This window comes from Haliotis asinina, chromosome 5 (genome assembly GCF_037392515.1).
Source record: "Haliotis asinina isolate JCU_RB_2024 chromosome 5, JCU_Hal_asi_v2, whole genome shotgun sequence".
NCBI lineage: Eukaryota > Metazoa > Mollusca > Gastropoda > Lepetellida > Haliotidae > Haliotis > Haliotis asinina.
In genome coordinates this window covers 11,643,335-11,664,028 of record NC_090284.1, presented here as the reverse complement: position 1 = coordinate 11,664,028, position 20,694 = coordinate 11,643,335, and positions in this window count along the sequence as shown.

Here is a 20,694-nt window from a genome sequence, read left to right as displayed (position 1 = left end):
TCGCCGTCCCATCTGTTTGCGCACCATCAGACGCATAATAACTCGGGTACAAAATACACTAGGAGGCCATGTAATCAAGCTGTGCCTCTGACGGAATGGAGGGGTCTGGTCGCACTTCAAAGAAACTCTTAAAAACCATTTTCTGCAACCCATAATGCGTTCCTTCGCGTGAATGTCCAAGGAGATCGTGGATTTTTCGTTTTGATGTTTTAAAATAAAAAAAACCACTGACTTGCATGAGAAAGTAAAGTAATTTACCCAACCTTTACCATGCCCAATGGAATCGCCCTAAAGACAATTCTTCTTGAATAAATAGCGTAAAATTACATGGATCTGGAATCTGATAGATGAGCACATGCCTTATTTTGCATTGTGTGTCGTTTGCTATGTGATCTGGGCAAGATCATTAGCGACTGAGGACAGTGTCGATGGAATACAAGATGGCGATCGTTCATCTCTGACCTTGCGTGAGCCCTTGGAGGAAAGACTAGCGTGAATTAAGCCCGAAAATCACTCGTTCTGCCAACTTGTAATTCATTATCAAGATCTAACAGTTACTGCATCGAAGTTTCCGTAATACTGGTCTTGACCTTTGATTTGAGGAAGAGTTACCCCCCTTTGGAGACTAATGCTCGACATTGTTCCGCCCGCCATCCGTCTTCATCACGATCATGCTACTGACAGTGTATGATTTCAAGATAAAAATTCCCAGCGTTGGGATCAATGATGGAATCCCTTTGGATTAATTAGGTGGCGTTTTAGCCAGACAGTTAGATAGGGTAGGCGATAATGAAAAAGGCTTTATAAAATCAACCTAAACAGATAAAATCATCACTCGATAGGATCATGAATTAGTGCGTCAGTATTAGTGGTGAAAACAACATTGAATATGCCTAAGCCAGTGTAATGCATTGCACTGTCCGAAATAGGCTTGGGGAACACGGGTTTTGTCCCCATGTGATTAACGAGATTATAGTTGTTCCGATAGTCCTCGTTAATTAGCCACAGACTGATTATTATTGATAAATACAGACCTTTTGATGAGCGAGGGCACTCGGTATTATTTGATGCTTGATGAAATTAGATATACAATAATGACGTACATTTCCTGGTATGCTGGGATAGAATGTCGATACTTTGTTCTGATTAGAACCCGTCCTGTTTCCAGTCTAGCGTAACAATCGGATAAATAAAATTTCAGGTTGACAGAGTTACAACCTTCTGCCAAATTCTGAATGTAGAATACACACTATTATAACACTTTGAGCCTCACGAACGGTAACGTCGCAATAGCAAAGAAACTTTTAAACTATACAACAGATCCGATGAAAACTTTTTATTCTCCTAAGATTGCCTTTCAAGTCAAAATACATCGCGTGGTGATATTACACCAAATTTACACGGACAGAACCTGTACTCAAAGAACGCCCCAGATGGAAGAGACTATTAAAAGGGTATCAAAAATATTGTATTAGATTTATTTAGCATATTAAAGCTAGTATCTTAAAACGGTAATTGACCCGTGAAGGTCCCGAGGTAGAATAGACCTTCAGCAAACCATGCTTGCCATAAAAGGCGACTACGCTTTTCGTGAGAGGCGACTAACGGGATCGGGTGGTCAGGCTCGATGACTTGGTTGACACATGTCATCGGTTCCCAATTGCGCAGATCGATGCTCATGTTGTTGATCACTGGATTGTCTGGCCCAGACTCGATTGTTTACAGACCACCGCCATGTTCCTGGAATATTGCTGAATGCGGCGTAAAACTAAACTCTCTCTCTCTCACACACACACACACACACACACACACACACACACACACACACAAGGTGTCACTAAAACGCTTTGTGTTTCATAGCTTGTATCAGTTTGTCCGCTAGGGTGGGATAGCCTAATGATTAAAGCATTCGGTCTACACGCCGAAGATCCGGGATCGAACCCCACACAGATACAATGCGTGAAGCCCATTTCTGGTGGCCACAGCAGCGATAGTGCTGGAATATTGTTAACTGCGGTGTAAAACTAAACTCATTCACTCATACACTAGTGTCCTAGTTCCTCGATGGAAAGATTCGATAGTCATGCTATCAACCGCAGGGTTATATTGATTATCCAGTCGTGCAGTAGTCTGATGGAATATTGCTGAAATTTACTCAGTATCAACGCACAGGGCTCATGTATATGTGGTAAGAAACGTTTGCTTATTAACGCCAAGTGTTCCTACAATACAGAGGGTAAGTGACTTTAACCGCAATACGTCAGGCACAACAACGATCAGTGATGAAGCAGAAAGACTATTCTGACGTTGATCGCTGACATTACCCACTTCGGTTTAAGTGAAGTGCAGTGTTTTATTGCGGCATTCAAGATTATTGCGCACATGCAGTGAAGTGCATGCACCTGTGTGCGCCTGCCTGGTCTACCACGGACTTAAAGCGCTAGCATTCATGGTCACGAAGCTGTAGTTTATCATGGATGCTCTGTCAATACACTTCCTTCTTTTATCTAGCTGACGCTAAACGCAACGAGAACAACTACTATCAACTTTTGATACACTTATGTATGTATGTATGTATGTATGTATGTATGTATGTATGTATGTATGTATGTATGTATGTATGTATGTATGTATGTATGTATGTATGTATGTGGAAGTAAATTAAGTTAAAACACGAGAAAGAAGAAAGTACACCATAATTATTAATACATTAGGATTGTTTCGCAACCCGATGACTATAATATGTACAATGGGATTACGTTACGTACGCTGTGTCGTACTGGGATATCCCTGAGAAGACATGATGCAGGTGTTGTGCCCAAACACCCTGATAGGAATAACATTACGTTCAACAGTATAAGGGCCAGTTTAGTAGCCCAGTGGGGAAAGCCGGTCCACATGCCAACCACATGGGTTTGATTCTCCATTGGGTTCATTGCGACATTGTGATTATTGCTAAAGCGGCGTAACATCATGCTCACTAAACTGACAAATCATTCATTTAAAATTGACAGATTCCAAACATTTTTTCAGAAACTGTATCATTAAACATGATCATTTTGTGTTGTTGAAGATCACATTGAAGGAAACCTGACTGAAACGAAAAGGGTTTGCCTAAGTTAACAAACTATTCCAGTGTAGTGATGATGTCTTGAAGTGTGTCAGTTAAGAGGCGTGGATTCCGATTATTGCCTTCTACCATTCCCCAACTGCCTAGAGGAATGGCAGATGGATTCCTCTGAAGGCTAATTTCAACCGATTGCGCATTTTTGTCCGAGTTCTAAACCACACCGGGCCACGTGCACTAACCTTATTATTAAGATTACCCCCAAAGTCTGGCTTTCCTATCCGCCCGACCCCACGGGCTGATGCATTATGGGTCCCTTTGTTTCCTGTGCTATTGGATGACTCACGTGCAAACTGCTGCTACTTTCCTAATTACTACTAATTACCCTGGAATACCGACAGTCAGGCAGGAAGGCTTTTCCTCTGACTTGATCCAAAGCCTTTGCCTAAATCTCATTTTCAGTAATCCGGTCGACTTAGGTGGAAATTACTCTCAAACTGTCCACTCAAGATCAATTTCGTAGCAGGCTGGACACACCTTGTATCGAAACCGGGCCCCAGCGTCTGGCGAACTAATTGGCCGATCATGAAGATATTTAATTGAAGTGTGAATATTCCTATGCAAGGAGCTCTCAAGTGATGAAAAACAGGGGCAAGCCCTGTAGCCCTTAGGGTCATGACTCAGTGGAGCGGGGTGCCCCTCCCCCCAGGATTAATCCTCAGTCCCTCCCCTCTTCCCTCCCCCCATTTGACACCCATGTCTGATGACAGATGCTTTACAATTGTCACCTATTAAAGCGGATCCGAGTTCACGGCGGACTTTGAGACCAAAGCATGTAGTAATTGATGCGCTCTTCTAGAATGAATCTTGCAACATTCTTTTAATGAGCGTGATTACTAAACCGATACTCCTCATTGAAGCTCCGTACAGACCTCGGACTTGAAGCGGGTTCCTTGCTATAAAGTCAAGATGATTGTGGTCGATGTAAAATAAAGACAGTGAAGGAGTTAAAATAGTTAAAGCCAAACCTGCAATATTTCAGTCACATCGTGAAGAAAGGTAAATATTCCACCAATATCACGGCGGGGGACACCAAAAATGCGCTTCACTCATTGTACCCATGTGGGGAATCGAACCGGAGCCTTCGGCGTGACGAGCGGGCGCTTTATCCACTGGGCTACCCCACAGTATTCTGAAGGCTGTTGTTCACAGGTGTACGTGTTATATGAGCATTCATCGAAACGTAATGAAACAATGAATGTTTGAGCTATCTTACAAAGGGTCAGTTGTGCAATCAGTCGTTATTCTCCAATGTAAAGAACGACAGAGAAAAAACAACCATCAATACAAATTAATAGCTAATCAGTCGGCAGAGTACTGTCACTAACGTTTACGGCCACGTACGGCAATATATGGATATTAGATACTGTTAGATATAAGACAACTTTCCAAATGATCAGCCCAGCGCAAAACTGCATATATTACACATATATGTGATTTTATGAATAAGTAACACCTTTTAATTTCAATGTTTTATGAGCGAAACTAAAAGCATTCTTATGTAAAGGAAATGCGATCATTCCTAAACACTGCACGCGGTGCAACAAAAAAGCGTGCAAACCTCGTGAAGCTCACACCAGCTGTCATTCTGACACGCACCTGCGACTGTCTGAGCAGTGTGATTAATAACACCTTTTACATCACAGACTGTTATCCATATTTCTTGGCAACAGACTACAAGCAACACACTGTAAGGGATGTTTCGACGCTGATAGTCGAAATCTCACTTATTTTGTTAAGGCTGAAGATGGCAGTTTCACAGGGAATAGGAAGCAAGGAATTATCGAGGATTTCATTTTTTTCAAATAGTTTAGCATGTTTACTGATATTTCTGAAAAAAATGCAACATACGCAAACGTTTTATCTCAGATGGGCGAACAGTTTTCTGATAGCGTTCAGTCATGTTTTATGGCATTACCATCAGTGAAGACATGAATATATTGTACATTGCGAAAAGAGTGGGTAAATTTCCAATTCAGCTTCACGCATGTGCATGCATGTACAGGTGTATGTTTGTGTGCAGGTGGATACCAGTTACATTCTCCATTCTGTCTAAAGTACTTGCTGATAGCATCAGTAGTTGTATACAAGGCCGACAGGATAGTGGAACTATTTTCCTTCGCTGTTTGAATTCTAGGTCAGTGTTTAACATTTCACATTCTTAAAATTTCACACTATCATGAATTGACGTGCTTTTCCTGTTTCGCGGTTAAGAAGATGCAGGAAAGCCTCTTCCGCAACCACAGGTGTGTTTTGTCGTGCCGCATCACAGAGCACATGCTGTTTTCCGAAATGTCTTGATCCATAAAGTTGTATTGACATTTCTACAACTCGGGGGAACTATATACGCTCATGGTAGATCACAAGCCCTAAGCTACGAACAACAGTCGCGTAAACTCGATCAGGAGATCTCTGTTGTGACTGGTTATATATCAGCGGTACCCGACAGTTTGGGGAGTTGCTGAAAAGGTGAGATGTATACAGGACATCCTTCTAAACTGAACAAATGGCACTCGTAAAGCGCTCGTCTACTCTCGTGAAATGAAATTACACAGAGATCTCGTCCATACTGTACAGATGAAATGTATACAGAGTGCCCAGCTATTTCTGGCAGGCAAAGTGAATACTGGCGTCTCGTATATATTTGGCAGGTAAGGTGCATCCACTAACTTATTACTAACTTTCTTTACCTGTTCAACCCAGACGAGGCCCCTGTATACATCTCACCTGTTCAGCTTAGACAAGGTGGCTATATACATCTCACCTGTTCAGCTTAGACAAGGCCCCTGTATTCATCTCACCTGTTCAGTTTAGACGAGAGCCCTGTATGTATACATGTAGACCTCACCTGTCCAACTAAGACGAGGCCCGTGTATGCACCTCACCTGTTCAGATTAGACGAGGCCCTGTATACATCTTCCCTGTTCAGTTTCAACGAGTTCGCTGTGTACATATCACCTGATCAGCTTCAACGAGGCCCTGTATACATATCTGTTCAGCTTCAACGAGGCCCCTGTATACATCTCACCTGTTCAGATTCAACGAGGCCCCGTACACATATCATTTGTTCAGCCTTCACGAGGTCCTTTACAATATCATTTGTTCAGCGTCCACGAGGCCCCTGTATACATCTCACCTGTTCAGTTCAGACGAGAGTCCTGTATGCATACATGTGCATCTCACCTGTTCAACTTAGACGAGGCCCCTGTATGCATTTCACCTGTCCAGCACAGACAAGTCCCATGTATATTATGGTCTCAACTAAGCAAGACGGGATACATCTGTCACAGTAATGGGTCGTGTCGGGTTAAAAGAGTTCCCGCTTCAGCAGTTCCAATTCATTAAAACTCAGAGTACGCTTTCACAAGCACGTAAACCGTTGAAGATTCACACCGCGATGTCAAACGGTCTCGCTTTTGAGATGAAATATGAAAATCGCAGATTATACTCTAGCATTTAAGTGTGTCTCTTTGGAATGTGCAGACAAAACACACGTGCTACGACACGAGCTTTGGTTTCGTGACCAGAATTGTCATTATACCGAAAAGCCATGCTGCCATAAAGGAGAACGGAAGCTGAAGGAAAACGGAACTGTGATCAAAACTTAAATCCATACGTAATCAGTTATGATATATAAATCTGTTTTCATCAATACGCCACGTCGCAAGTCTCCGACGTCGCAAACTTGTATTGTATTGTTGCAGTATACGGGTTCTCACATTTTACGACGTTCGTTTCATTGGTTTTAATATCCACATCTGCCCCAACTAATTTGCAAACAAAGATAGACCATGTAGCTGAGAACATCAGTCAACAGCTAGTCTAAAAGCTGTCCAATGGAATCATTCACCTATTGTTGCTGATGATATCTTTTCTTACTGCTACGTGAGTAACTCGGAGGCACTCAACCACAAGGACAAACCTTGGACACTATGCTTATATGCTGAGAAGTAAACTGACAAGCAAAAGAAACGGAAATTTCGAAAAAATGAAATCACAGAAAACTAAGCGTTCATGTTTATGGCTTCGTTTAAAAAACTTGACCAAAAAAGAACTGAGTTGGGTTTCTTGTGCTTTTCAGTATATTTCGGAGGCGTTCTATGTTACTCACAATATCAGGAAAGCATTTATTTATATAGTATTTGTGCAGCAGTTTGATGCATACATAGAACAAACTTCACAGCTTCTTGTGCCGCCAGCCATCACGTAGTCATCGCAGGCTACTTCTCAGTGACTGATCCTCGGTAACCCACGGCTCTTAATAAAATGCTAGTGGAGACATCCAGCCTCTTAAACGAGACGTGACAGGTACACAAACACCAGGGCATTTGTGTTAGTAACTAAATGATTTCTGCTGGCTGTTCAGGATACGACTTCCCAGGGGTCTTTGGCACCGGAAGTTGTCCCATTTTCAGAAAAAGGAATAGCCGGGTTTGCGGAAATTTGGACTATTATCAAAAAGTACGAAAGACAAAGAGACGGGCCAGTCATAGCGTTATTGTCTTGTCATTCTTGTTGTTGTGAGTCTTTAGATGACTAAGGTCATTAGTCCACAATCTGACACACTGAGGCATCAGTTGTCAGCGTCCTCAGAGACGTTTTCATTGTAGTACGACTACTCAGCACTAGCCACTGATGATGGCCTCACATCTTCTCAAAATACAATATCAAAGAACAATACTAATGACACCAATACAAGCCATTTATAACTAAACTGACAGAAGAATTTAAAAATATAAAGTCCAATGTCCAGAAATGCATGTACGACTATTCCAACCATGGTTCGTATCACGATGAATGAGTGAGTGAGTTGTGGTGAACATCGTTTAAAATAGTAATCGGTTATATCCAGGCGTGTCAGCCTATGTCGGATGAAACTCAGAAACGATGCAGATCTCAGAACCTGTCAATTTCTGTGTAACGTTGGGACAGGGAAACCCAGGAACATGTCGGTAATCGGAGCGAACCGAGGGTCGAACCCACATAGATTCAGGCATGTATTGTCTCTAGCAACCGGGTCTCCTCCAGGGTTAATCCATAAATATATATATTGAATTACGTATTTTCTCTTCCAGTATTTGAAAAATGAATATTTTTGCATTTTCGCCCATCGAAAACATTATTTATTCATTTAGAAATATCTGATAGAATGACGTCAAGTTTACCTGTAAGTTCTGCCCAGTGCGTGTACACGAACGCTTCAGTAAGCCTTTGAAGATACTGGCTGGTGATGTGTAGGACTGTTACGATGCATCGGACTATCGATGAATTGCAACTGTTGTGTCTCGAATAGCAATTACTCAGTGGTAGAAACGGAAAACTATCGATGCATTGATAGTAGTATGACTATTATATGTTGGGGCTAACTCATGGCGATTATTCCAATGTTTTAATTGTGTATCTGAGTAATATTCGATAATGGAAACTTTGCCTAGATTATACACGTGATCAATAGATTGACTGGCGTTGGTGTTTCGACAATGTTCAGAAACGATGACTTCTATCCCTCTCGAAATCTCGAATGTCCTACCCTCTTCAGCTGAAATTTGACTTCTTCAAGCAAACTTTGGTTTAATCGGGGTTTCTTTAAACGTTGTTCTGACCAATAAAACTCGGGTCGCCTTTAGCTCAAATGTGATTTCCATCCGAAATAATGGGAGTGCCTATCGCTGAAATGTGAGTTTCAACTTACCATCGACTTTTATTCCTAAATGTAGATTAGGTTCAGGTCACATGTGATTTCTATCCGTAAATGTGTATCAGATTCACCTCACACGCCATTTCTACCCGTAAATGTAGATTAGGTTCAGCTCATACGTGATTTCCATCCCTAAATGTGTATCAGATTTACCTCACACGCCATTTCTACCCGTAAATGTAGATAAGGTTCGGCACGTGACGTGATGTCTACCCATAAATGCAGATCAGGATCACCTCATACATGATTTCTGCCCGCATATGTTCATCAGGTCCAACTCACACGCCATATCTACCAGTACGTGCAGATTAGACTCAGCTCACACGCAATTTCTACCTGTAAATATAGAACAGGTTTAATTCACATGCAATTTCTACCCGTAAATGTAGATCAGGTTCAGTTCACACACAATGATTCTACCCACAATAAGCATGTCACCTACAAAACAGTTATTTGTACCCGTCAGGTCGCCTCTAGCTCCAAAGGTGATTTCTATCCTCGGTAACCGGGTGCATTCAACCATAACGCAATTTCTATCCTCCATATCCAGGTATCATGTACAGATAGCTCCAATGCTCTTTCTATCACACAAAAAACATATTTCCTGCAGATTCAGGGTCCTGTCAATGTCTAGAGTTAGCGCGGCATATCCCTTGGTGAAACAACGACAGCTCATTTGCAACAACCTCTCAGTACAAGAGTCGTGCTGAACAGACACCCGATTCCCTTTGCCAGAATTTAAATTGCGCAGTCTAATTTGTTTAAAAAATCAAATGCAATGATTGTCAAAAGCGTGACGTGCATATGGCATTCACTGCAATTTCATATTGAAGCTTAAACCTCGTTTCAATATTGATTTTGTTTAAAAGGCCGGATCAAGTTATAAAAAAATTATCTTTCGACACGTTGCGAAAATGTTCCCTAAAGGGAGATCACCACTGACAAAACGAACATATACCATAAAGAAAGAACGTGGGAATGGAAGCGACGCTATGTCCCACCCGAGATCGAGGGATACTAAACCCTATCCAAGCCAAGATATCCAGCGACCGCGCATCACTTGGATTTGTCACAGCCATAACATGTTGTCATCTCGACTCTAATCTAAAGTCCCGGAGTTCAATTAAATCAGAGCAAAATCCGGGTTCGTCATATGGCCTGAGCGGTAATCTCACATCCATGACCTCTGACCAAGAGACTGGGAGCTGTCACATACATGGTGTCATGTTGCCGGTGAGGATCAAAATGTCAGCGTGATGCAGCAACTGCAACGACTTTATTTGTCTTCAACAATACTGACACATTTTATCCGAAATATTAATTTTCATTTCATATCTCTCTTTCGTCCACCGGAGTCTGGGAGGAAATCATTGGGGGTTACAATCGGGCAAAATGACAGCAGCACGAGAGATGTGGAGCTTGGGCGCGGCGAACAGACGGGTCGAAGGATCATTGCTTCAATAATTAATGATCTGGAAATTGCTACGTCAAAACTAATTGTGTAGATGCATTGCTCTGTGTTCCGGTATAGACAGTATACAACCTACTCTGCGACAACAGATGACGTCAGGTCTTCTTGGCGACATCGAGGACGACGGGCGGAGACACGGAAGCTCTTTGCAGAGAAGTTTTGTAAAACCCTGCATCCGCCCTCTTAATCAAATAGTCTCTAGGCCCACGTTGCTGATCAAAGACGGGTTGTCGATGATGTAGCGTTGACACGTTCACACCAGCGCAGTTGTAGACGAGAAGGCCACAACAATACAACACCCTACTCTCAATCACTTGCTGATTAATACAAGTCAAGCCATTTTTATCAACTGTAATTCCTTTTCAAAGAAAACTGACACTGTTATCGCGACGCCGATTTCTGGGTGATTCGGTGTAGAGTGTGAGACAAATGAAAATCTGAAAACAATATCCCTCATGTTTTCTAGCAATTCATTTTATTATTGACGTACGCGGGATATGTTTGAACCAGAAATATTATCACATCAACCTTGGGTTAAATTTTCAGTTTGGATCAAGAAATGTTTTAGAATGATGAACAATCCGTTGATATTATCTGATCTTTCAGATCGCACACTTAACGTCCCCTGCATCGACGTGCAAGGCGTAAACATAGCTAATAGAACATTTCTCAACGTATTAACTAATAAATTATAAATATATGTTAAAGTGCTCCATGGACAAGCGAAGTGGAATCGCAGTTAATATGATGTGGTGTGAACATGAATTTTATGTGTCCCAAATATTCCTCATGGTAAATGAGGCGGCCTTAGATGTACAATGTAGTTATGGCTATGTCCTCATTGGGAATGGGTTAGTAGCGGGGTTGTATTCTCTCAACTAACAAGGAAAGTATACAGTTCTAAATGATGAGGTCAACACAGAACACTGCGTCACTTGTAAGCCAGAGGACTTGTGAAGATCCGATTAGATCTTCAGTCATCTACATATGTTTCCATTAAGAGGCAGCAAATACAATCATTAGGTCAGGGTCCCTGACTATGTTGATGCATATCATGCTATCCCTCTTCCGTAGATCGTTGCTCAAGAAGTCAATCACTGGCCATGGATTGTTTGGCTCAGACTCGATTATTTACAGTCGGCGGTCATATAGCTGGAAAAAGTACCCTGGCGTTAAACAACAAACACAGGCCCGAGTCTCACTGCCATACGGTCTGTGGGTAGCCCAGTGGGCATGTCATGTATCCAATGAAGCCTCTACAAGACGCAACCTATTATCAGCAGGGTGCAAAACCGCTAAAACAGCGTGAAGGACAGTCTCATGTCTTAAACGATCGGGTCGGCAAGGGTCGCGGGCACGGGTTAGATTCTCCACATGGATACAATGAGTGGAGTCCATTTCTGCATATTTCTGGTGTTAACCGCCATGGTATTGCTGGAATGTTACTAAAAGCCCGACGGACTCACTCACTCACTCAAAACGAGTGATTCTATGCCTATGTCACACGAGTACAATTGTATATGAAGAGGGTGAAGGCGGTATTTTCAAAGGTCCTTTTTGGCTTACAACAACTTGTGCATCTTGAAGCTTATTTATAAAACTAATACTTATTCATATGCTCTCATTGTTAGCGCCCTCTCCATTCATAGTTGTTTTTGTTATAAATACTGTTCATAAATGACTTTTTCAACTCAAATTTGGATTTTGTGCCTGATTCCGCCTTTTTACACACTCCATACAATTCATAACTTGGCCGATTCCTTGAGGAGACCAACTGTCACCACAGCTTCCGCCTCTTCAATAAACTTTATTCATACACTGAGTCGCAAGTCGCGTAACCAAGATGGGTCACGTGGTACCGTTGTAATCTATTTAAAACACAAAATTAAATGCCTCCTCCATGGGAAGCCTCTTTTGAACAATAAATGGAATTCGAAATTGTTTCGACCTCATGAAACGCGGCTGGGGGTGCTGGTAAGTTGACTTAGCATAAGAATATTTGGTGATATAAGAAACCGCATGTGTTTGACCCATTATTCAGTTACATATGAGGATCAGGATGAATAACTGAATTAAACATATTTTTATTGGTATAAAGGTAAAAAATGTATATATTTGTTTGGTTGTTGGTGCTGACTGCCTAAAACATTAAATGGCCTTTAAATGCCTCTTAGTAAACTTAATCTCAGTATTATTCGTTACACTCCTCGAGCTCTACTGAGGCTAACAAACCCTAGCAAGAGATCGTGTCAGGTAACCTGTGAGACTGACAAATCAGAACACAGTTTACAATATCACGAAAGTGGACATTAGCACATACCTTTTGATCTTTTACCTCGATAAGGTTTGAACCCGAACGATTCCGAAAGGGATTTTCCGGATGGTGTACATGGAGCACGCTACAGTCATGTGAAGAGTGAGTAAACAATCGCTGAAAATAGCGTTTTTGTCAATATTCAAGGATGTCAGCTTGCAGAAATAATGGCTCATGGTAACCATGCAAAAAGAAACCCCCAAGCTTATATACTGCAGGTCACGTATCTGTATGTTATGCGGATTTTCGTTTGTTGAGGGATCAGTGTTAGTGACCGGGGACTTTTGTAAGTCCCGCCAAACCCTAAACAGTAGCAGTTGTCTGATTGGTTAAATACATTGGGACGTCTGATGGTCATAGGTCGTTCCAAGGTTACCCGACCCGACATCCTACTAGGGTATGTTGGACTCAGTACAGGAGTGTAACGAATAATACTAAGACTAAGTTTACTTAGCCTGACGTTGTAGGATAATTATAAACTAGGCTACCCGGTTTCCATCAGATAATTGGGTACATTATGCGAGGCCCATTTCTGGTGTCCCCCGCCGTGATATTGCTGGAACATCGCTAAAGGCTAATTGCTACACTCACTCACTCACTCCATAAGAGAATAATAAAACACAATGAACACATCGAATGAGGCTACATGGCTGTGTTTAGCGATGCCGGTGAAAGATGTTTGACAGTGTAACAGGATGCTGGGGTCATACAGCACAAATCAGCTTCTTAAGCCAGACTCACCTTACTTCCACCCCATTCTTCAGCTCACTTCCACAAAGTCACATCTCAATATTCCCGTAACACCCATATCAACGCCGACACCTTTTTACCCTTTCTGAAAAACACTATATACCAAAAGTATACATCTTAACAACACATGCACGTTCCACTAACAAGTGCGATCGGGGTGTGGTACACCAACAGATCGTTCATTATATATCGTCACAAGCCCCAAACCGCTGTCATTTAGAGTCTTAACGCATGCTTGTTCTGATAAAAGCCCATTTGTACCCCACTGAATTCCTATTAAATATCAAAGATCATACAGAAATATCAAACACGAACTACAAACGCACGGCAAATTACTCTCTGCAGTACAGAATGAATAAAGCCTCGCTCTCACAATAGGAGAGTTATCCTATCGAAGAATCACGTGTTCTTTGGGCGTGTTCTCCATTTCAGTAACGCACCTTGCTTTCTCTGATGGGAATCTCTGCCCGTGATGTAATCTTGACAGTGGTGGCATGCCTTCATTGTTTCGAAAGAGCGTCTTGAAAGATGCGGACTTGTATCATAGCGTATTACTTGATGCAACCAGGCACTGCAGAGAGGATTCTTTGATGGGCTGTCAAAGTGAATTCTACCTGAAACGAAGCGTTCAAAGTAGTTTGGAATCTGCACATCCTTCAGCCTGGAGCACCGTGCAGGTGAATCACAAAACTCCTTTTAATTACGGAGCCACAACCATCCTAGGTGAACTAGGAATTCTTAGGGCACATAATTGAAAATATCTGCTTCTTTAATGTTTCGTTTCCCTTAAGCCAGATTAATAGGAGTCGGTTAACCCTTTAAAAGCTAATCGTAGCAAATGAGAAACGACGGGCAAATTTGCACTTAACAGAGGTGGTATGTTTAAATCGGTAAAGAATTTTATAGCCTGTTATATTGATGGCTTCACTCACAAATGGTTTCATATTATTTATCAAAAGTCCATATTTACACAAGGCATAAATATCTCGTAATGAGTTTTAACTCGATATTCGCTATGTGAATAACATAGACATGATAAACTATTTTATTCTTCGATCTGTGTTTTGATGTGTTTTCCAACAGAAACGCAAAATTTAATCCAGAAACAATAGAAGAGTGAAATAAACGGTAAAATCAGTAAAATGTATAACACATGATTTATGAATGATGTCACATTAATGAGTGAAATTAATAGTTTTCAATCACAAAGATTTAAATTTACATAAAACAGCAATACAATAAGTTCAAACTGTTGCAGCTGCAGTACTTAACAGCTCGACAATAAATTAATGCATGTGAGTTTTTGATAAATTCCTCTACACGGCCGCTTTTTTCTCTCATGTACGTCCAGAGTATACAAATGTATGGACTGGAAGTGATATATATATATATATATTGTATATATATATTACGTCATGTGAGATACACAATAGTATTCAGGGTACCGTTTCTTAACAACAAACATTACGTTCCTGTAATTGAAGTAATGATTTACTCGTAAATTGCAGTACACTTCACCTTTTCACAACTATACCGGAATCGCATTCTTCCTGTAGGCTTGGTTGGTTAGTTTGGTGTATAACGCCGCACACAGCAATATTTCGGCTGTATGGTAGCGGTCTGTAGATAATCGAGTCTGGGCCAGACAATCCAATGATCAACAGACAATACCACGATCAACGCACAACACCACGATCAACAGACAACCCCACGATCACCACATAATACCATGATCAACAGACAGTACTACGATCACCAGACAATACCTAGATCACAAGACAATACCACGATCACAAGACAATATCTCCATCACAAGACAATACGGCGATCACCACATAATACCACCATCACCAATCAATACCGCAATCACCAGACAATCTATGGATATACAACATCCTTAATATCAACTGAGCGACGTTTCGGTGTAGCTACAAACATCGTTATCAAGCAAAGTTTTCAAACAACGTGGGAGCAAAGGCAAAAGATATAGCAATAAATCTTTAACCATCCTAACAACCTTCAAATACTATTATCTGATTTCTTGTAGAAATTTTCTTTAATGTAAAATTCGACAACAGTTGGAATTAAAAGAAATGGACGGACAGGAGAGAAATTTTTTTACCCTTTACCCGACTATCTGTCAGCGTGCATCTAGGTCACGGTGCACCCACTCGTGTGGTCGTGGTCAGCCTCCAAACGTTCCAGATCACGTTCCAAGCCAAGGGACTTTCTTTCAAACATTAGTCATCTTCATCACGATGTGGTAATGCTTTTAAAATGACACTTCAGGTTTAAAATTTGATTGACATATCACAGTGATGATCAGTTAAATTTTCACATTGATTGCGTGCAAAGCAAATTGTTGAAATTGAAAACATTCCTTGAAAGTCGAATCTTGAGGTCAGATTTTGGCAACTTGTGACATGCAATTTGTCCAGGGTGCTTCCAAAGAATTATTGTCCTTACTTTTTAGAAGCAAAGGGGTCAAGGTCACCGATGACACAACTACCCATCCATACAACGTTCTGCTGAAATTTCCGGAAGAAAATGAATAATACAACGCATCCCTCGCTCGCCATTATCAACCCCTACAGGCAGCCCAAGCAGACAATGTCTTTCATCTTCAACCCAAGCCAGTCTGATTCACGTGACCAAATTATTCTTTTTCCTAATTAACACTAATTATCCCTAAACACTGGAGTTACTGGTGGACGCGTTTCCGCCTCACTTCGTCTCGAGTTTTTGCTCAAGTCTCGCTTTGTATCGGTCACGTGCTTCCAGAACGATACTTGGACACCCGCTGCGAGGTGTTACACAATTATATCTCCACCAGCCTTGTTTCTGACTTCTAATTGTCGTCTGCCTGCTTTAAGCCAAATTAGCTTTATTTCTTCAAATTTGATTAAACTGTAAAATTAGGACGGAATACGATAGAAGATTTAAAAATCTGTCTGAAGCTAGCCCCGAGGCTTTGCCTCCCGGCCTGCCCTAACTCCAAGAGTCTTTCTAAGTCTGCTTCAAAGCTGTTTCTGTTATTAATATTCAACAATTAGTTTGTAAATCATAAGGCTGGTCGATTACAGGCTTCAAGCCAGGCTTTATAGTGTAACCCTGCTTCATTTTTAGTTTGTGCCGTCACAACGGCAATTCCACCCATCGGCCAACAACCAATCAGTTTATGATACAGGGTAGTGAAGTGAACAACATGGAGCATCGCTTGAAATATAACATTATCGTTAAATGAGACTGCTTGGTGTTGATGACAAAATGTCATTACCGACCGCCTGTGTGGATGTAGCGTTGTCTGCACTGAAAACAAAAGGTCATACGAGCACTGAGGAAAGCAAACAACTCCAACTGAAATATTATGAACGACGACACAATGATATGATACTGATAGTGCCTGTATGGGTTACTTCCCTTAGCGGTGCAAGGATCCGGTGGTGGGATCTACAGTTCAACCATCATCTGCGGGTTCTGAGTGGGATGCATATCCCTGTCGGGGTGGTACTGGATAGGACTTCGTATTCAGTAACCTATGCTTGTGGTGCAGTTCGACGGAATCAGGGTGTCGGACTCGGCTCACGCTTAGAATTGTGTCCCAAATGCGGAGATCAATGTTTATGATATCAATCACTAGATTATTTGGTCAAGACTCGATTATGTAGAGGCTACCGTCAAACAGCAAGTAAATGTTGATCAAACAAATATTCAGTGACGGCCATCCGTGTCCATGGTAAGGAGAATGTGGTACTAAGTGCAGTGTGGTCGCTTCTGCCTCTGCTGCATATCGACATTTAAGTTTCTGGTCAGTGCTCGTGACACCATGTGTATTGAGGGTGGGGGTAGTTTGCTTTAAAGTGAAGTACAGTTGTGCGTATCACCTAAATTATATTGCACATTAAAGTAGTCAATATTCAGAAATACCTAAAAAGTTCTCGAATTGCAAGAGGTACTAGTTTTTGGTGATAGTTGTGTAACAATAAAGAACAAAATGAGAACACGTGACAGCCGCTAGGGACAGTAGGCGTTATGACAGTCAACGAGTGAGTGAGTGAGTTTACCTTTACGTCGCACTCGGCAATCTTCCAGCTATATGGCTGCGGTCTATAAATCATCGAGTGTGGACCAGACAATCTGGTGATCAACAACATGAGCATCGAGCTACATAAATGGGATACGATGTCATGTGTCAAACAAGTCAGCAAGCCTGACCACCCGATCCATTTATAGTCGCATCTTGCACGCGTTACTGAAGAACAGTTCTAACCAGGATCTACACGGGTCGACACTCAACGAACAACGTCATGGGTAAGATGGGAAATTTCTTAGTTCACCTGGTATGTGCGTAAACCCCCACGTTTGTCAAACAGTCGTTCACTCGATGTGGCAGTTTGCGTATGTCTCCGTGTGGAGGTTTTAGGACGTACGTCCCACTCCTCTAGCAAAGCAGGACCAAGTTCAGTCATCATGGACGACTGTGTATGACGTGGACACACACCTGTCCTTGTAAGTTCCCGGGCTTGTTCCACGTGGTAACGATCTGGGCTCAATGCTGGCATGGCAGCCAATGGATGTCGCCGCTACAGGGGAATACTGATGATTCGCGCCCGAATTGCTTGGGCGTCGCCCTACTGAAGACAAGACGTTGGTCCACGGGACATGGTTCACGTTGTAGAGTGACCCTTCACTGTACAATATTGAGTGGACTCATCTCAGACACGGTGATATCAAAATACCAGAACCTATCCACCGCCAAATCTGCCATGAAGCTAATATTGGCTTGACCTTCGTTTCCACATCGTTGAATCGGATCTCATCCGAAAAAACAACACGTGACCAAGGACGATTGCCCAAGCTGTGTATAGCGTTGACGCTGGATGCTAGTGTTTGAGGCGACACAACACGTGGCAGTTAGATATGGAGATGAAAGGTCCTCCTAATTTGAGTACGATTTTGTACAGCCAGATTTTGGATCAGTCGACCGTTCCCGTGATTTTGGCGTTCACCTACGGACTCGAGCGTCAAATTTTGAGTTCGTTGGTATTAATACCAGTGGTCTTTAATCACAGTCCGTGAAGAAATTAACTAGAGGCCAGTGCTCGCTAGCTTGTGCGTGCAGACGAGGCCTCGCTTGTTCTCAGACAAATTATGGATGCAGTCAGGTGAACCACAACTGTACGTATGATCAGCAGAATCAGTACCGACAGAAACAATGGTCCAGAGAAACAGGTTTGCCTTTCTTTGAATTGGCACAAGCAGGGATGACACCCTACGTACGGTGTTACCGATCAAACGTTGGGTGTTTGCTTTAGATGTCGAGACACAGCATTAAAAAATCAGGACATTTAACATTCTAAGAGAAAATTAACGCATTATGCTGAAGGGGTTTTTTTTCGGTCATTGAAGATAGTTGTTTCTATGCGTTTCTCGGTGACCATGAGTGTCAATTTCAAAGTACTTTGGTGCGTCCCTCGGTTTGATCTCATGTATTTTGCTTTATTGTTTTGAGGGATTGGAGGATTAATTGGGTATTTTTCATTTTTTTTTGTTTTTGGTTATGTCTTGTTTTGTTTTCTATGGAGATGATGTATGTTTCACACAGACCTCTGGAAATTGTGAATGTCCTAGCTTAACTATACAGCTATATGACCTTCAAATTGTCGAGTCTCGGCTAGACAGTGCAGTCAGCAATATTATCAGCAAGCACTGCGCTGTGCGGACACAATGACCATAGTTACAAAGATTCGAGGTTCCTATCTTAGGTTTTTGTGGGGTTTTGTTTGTTTTGTTCAGAGCATAAAGTTGTACATGGAAGAGGCCGCCAACTCCCATTTGAAGTTTATATTTAGGGATATATCATGAGGGTATGCGGTCCTTAGAAGTATGTTAACGGAATGCAGATAATTGTTTTGTCTCAGGCAGACGCAACATATTAAGTGAACATAACAGTGTTTGTGCAACTTTCCTTTATATAGTACTGTATATTTCTTTCATATTTCTTCAGTAATTAAACTTCAATCTGATCCTTGTTTGCCAAGGAATGTGTTCAACGGATTGTTTTTCGTCTCTGGCTGGTTGATAGCATTGTTTTTCAAGACGTAATTCACACACACACATCCATTTGAGATTTGACTGAGCAATTTCCGCGTTCCAGCAAATAGACTCAAAATTAGATAGCTTTCGGGATTCAGTTCGGAGGGTGGAGGTTAATGTGAAAATTTGCACCTTCGTTTTATTCTCTAAACATAACAAACATGCATATGCACTGAACACGTCCTGAGCCGATTCACTTTAGAGAGCCTGTGTAAAGCAGTAAGATAGTACGTCAAGCATATTTGTCACACCTGACACAGAACATACAAATCGAGAAACGTTTCGATATAAAGACCGCATATATCCTGAAGGAAAGGATGCCAAGTGTTGAGGGTATTTGCACCAATGTTAAAACTAAATGATGTCGGGATTTGTTAAAACAACGGAAAAGGTTTGGCGCCCTTGCTGCCAGTACTTTGCCATTAACGGACAATCAAGCTTTGAACGGCACGATTCCCATGCTGAAGTCATGCACTTGCAGCGAGAAGCCACACACGTGTACAAATACACATAACCTTTCACAAGCATCAGTCATAAACACTTTTCCCCAAACCATCTGTATGCCACATATTGAGACGCGTCCAAAATTACAAATTAAAAAAGCTAAGATATGTTCGGCCCATATTTAAACTTTAATGTACATGTTTTGTTTTTTAAGCGGTACATTCAAAATATCTTTTTTCAGCACGCATTTATATTTATGGATTTTACTTGTTTGGTATTCCTCATGTAAACAAACCCGTTCGTGCGACGATGAGTTCTTTGTTCGCACTCTCAAACATTAATGATAATCTTTCATTTCTGCGGACAGAGGACATCAGGGTAGTTGGGCGGTAAAAGGTTTCGTTTGTCAAACGACGTTCGATTCTTTTTTGTGTGTACGATACGCGAAGCCTCTTTCTGGTTATAATGGTTTGCAACGGAAACAAATGGCATCATGGTATATACTGTCACTGGCGGCCTCTAAACACTAAATAAAAAGATTTTTCATACTATGTTAAGTCTCAATCACTGACAGTATTTAACCTTGATCTATTTTTTTGGCGCTGCACGCCCATGTGTTTCTGGTGTGCCGCGCGTCTGTGTTGCCAGAATATTTTAAAATATTGTCAATAATAATGCGCATTGTTGGTGAAAAACGAATGACAGTAAAATAACTAGGACTCGTAGTTATAACTAGGTCATATTTCAAGGACCTAAAGTCACACAATAAGGGCAAGAAAATAATGCACAGTGGT